The sequence below is a fragment of the Capsicum annuum genome, unplaced genomic scaffold (genome assembly GCF_002878395.1).
Source record: "Capsicum annuum cultivar UCD-10X-F1 unplaced genomic scaffold, UCD10Xv1.1 ctg4643, whole genome shotgun sequence".
Taxonomy (NCBI): Eukaryota; Viridiplantae; Streptophyta; class Magnoliopsida; order Solanales; family Solanaceae; genus Capsicum; species Capsicum annuum.
This window is the reverse complement of record NW_025854000.1, coordinates 194851-197956: the sequence shown is the minus strand read 5'-3', so window position 1 is coordinate 197956 and position 3106 is coordinate 194851.

Sequence of the window (3106 nt, the reverse complement as noted above, 5' to 3'; positions counted from 1 at the left end):
GATCTTCCCCTGGGCATATTCCTGTTGAACTGTGATCACGCATGGCTCTTTGCGACCGCAATGATACGACCACAGTTGTTTGTCGCAACCGCATTGCTCTGACCATCTTGATTGATCGCGACCGCGGATAAAGGACCACGGTCATGGTAACTGAGGCTAATGTAGTATAGGTCTTCAGCTGCTCTCTTCTTTGCTCCCTTTTTATCATTTTCAGCTCCAATCCACATCTTTTGGTCTCCTCAACTTTATGCTTGCAAAGAGTGGATATTAATACATCTAACCATAAATTTTGCCTCATTTATTCATTCAAAACAAGTTAAAGTGAACAAATAATAAGTGTGAATAAGTGGAAAACTCACTATTCATCTGCAGGTAGCAAGAGAAAAAATGTTGCAATGTTTAGCTCTTGGGATTTTAACTTTTTGGCATCTGCTTTGTATACATGTGGTCCGTAGGTCCTTCTTGTGGACATATGTTGATTTGGTAGGTGCCAGGAGTCAGTTTTTCAGATCTTCTTTGAATCTCAAACATGCATTAATCACGATCAATTTGCAAAACATCCCAATCATCCATAATCACTCCAAAAGTAACCAAAAATGCCTTTTTCACCATTTTCAGGAAATTATCATCCAAACCATGGTTTTCTGCAAAACATACCCAAAATTGATCAAATCTAACAAAAAGCCCTCAGAAATCATCTAGACCTATGGTATACATCTTTAAATCACTCCATTGTCACAAACCCTGAACAAATATGGCTATCCCAAAAGAATTTTCTTACCTCATGCATAAATCTCTATCATTATTGGAAAGATAAATCTTATGGAACGAGATCACTTGCCAAGTAGTTGGCAAAATCAGCAAACCAAGGAATCATATCATAAGATTCTGCTAGCACATGCTCATCTAGAAAATAATAATCTATCTTAAGATTATCCCTAGTTTCTAGATCATATCCTCTTTAAGTATAGATAAGTGACCCACGACTTGATTTTCTTTGTCTTTTTGGTCCTTGACCTCAAAATTAAAATCTTGTAGCAAGAGTACCCAATCAATCAATCAAGGTTTAGCATATTTTTTCGTTATCAAGTACCTAAATACTGCATGGCTAGTATGAACTATTACCTTGATCCTGATCAAGTTGGACCTAAACTTCTCAAAAGCGAAAACCACCGTGAGTAGCTCCTGCTTTGTTACAGTGTAATTTTTCATCACGGGGTTTAGGGCTTTTCTCGTATAATAGATAGGATGAAAGGCTTCTCTCTTCTTTGGCCAAGGACAACACCTAAGTTCACTCCACTCGCATCACAGATTACCTCAAAAGGTGCAGACCAGTCTGGTGATATAATAATTGGTGTTGAAATTAACTGCTCCTTTAGGCATTTGAAAGCCTTGAGACACTCATCATCAAAAACAAACTTCACCTTCTTCTCTAAAAGTTTTCATAGTGGGGATGCAATTTTAGAGAAGTCCTTGATGAATCTTTTATAGAAACTAGCGTGACCTAAAAAATATCATATACCTTAAAAAATACTAGTAGAGCCAATTTCTCAATCACCTCTATCTTTATTTTGTCTACCTCAATTCTGTGTTTGGAGATCTTGTGCCTTAACACTATACCTTATTTCACCATGAAGTGATATTTTTCCCAATTTAGCACCAAGTTAAATTCTTTATATGTTTGTAGTGCACTGGCTAAATAGGATAAACAATCATCAAAAGAATCTCTGACCACTGAAAAGTCATCCACAAATACCTCGATTGTATTTTTTACCATATTAGAGAATATAGATATCATACATCTCTGAAATATGGTAGGTACACTGCAAAGTCCGAACGACATCCTCTTAAATACACAGGTCCCATAGAAGAAAATAAAGGTAGTCTTTTCTTGATCCTCAGGAGCAATCATGATTTGATTGTATCCCGAGTACCTGTCAAGAAAATAATACCAATCCCTGTCAGCAATTCCGTACAACATCTGATCCTTGAGCGATATAGGAAAGTGGTCTTTTTGAGTCCATTTATTTTCTTTCTATAATCCATGCATACTCTCCATCCAGTCACTGGCCTCACTAGTACCAACTCATTTTTTTAATTTGGGACCACTGTGATTCACCTTTTTTTAGTACGCACTGAGTCGGGCTAACCCATCTACTGACTACAATTGATAAAGCTACCTTAGCATCTAACTATTTAATTATCTTCTTCTTCACCAGTTTTTGTATAGAAGGGTTGACTCATCTCTAATTCTCAATACTGGGAATGTTGTCCAACTCAAGTTGTATCTTATGTGTGCATATACCTGGTGGGATCCCTACAATGTCGCAATAGTCCATGCAATATCTTTCTTAAACTTCCATAATACCGATATCAAAGCCTTCACCTGTGATTCTGCCAAATCTACTGCAGTGATCACTGGTAAGGTATTGTTGGACCCTAAGAGTGAATACTGCACGTAAGGAGGGAGGACCTTTAATTACAATACCAGTTGTTCTTCAATCAAGGGTTTAACAGGAGGTGTGGTTCTATTCTTCAAGACAAGATCAAGATTCTTAGGGGGATACTTGTGAGAGCCCATGCCATGTAGAGAATAGACCATCTTATTATAGTCATCTATTCCATCGCTCTTAAAGTTGAAGATTTCTGCAGCCAAGGCTTCTACCCCTAATCTTTCCTTAATAGACAAATCAACTGTGATCATGTCATCATCAATCGCATCTATCACTACCACAACTCTCATATAATCTTGTTGTTAGACTATTATGCATATATTCAAAACAATGTGCGCATCGTTCCACTTGAAAGTGGTCTCTTCCAAGTCCATGTCAATCAATACTCTATTTGTAGCTAGGAAGGGTCTACCCAATATGATAAGAAAATGGGTATCCACTTTGCAATCTAGAATCATGAAATCTGTCGGATAAGTGAATGATGCTAGTTTGAATTCTATGTTACGCACGATACCTACTGGCTCTTTTACCAATGAATCCTCTATCAACAACCTTTATGTGGTAGCCTGTAGTTCGCCTAACCCCAAGACCTTGTATATCACCAATGTCATGACATTTATTCTTGCTCCTGTATTATATAGGGCCTGACTAAT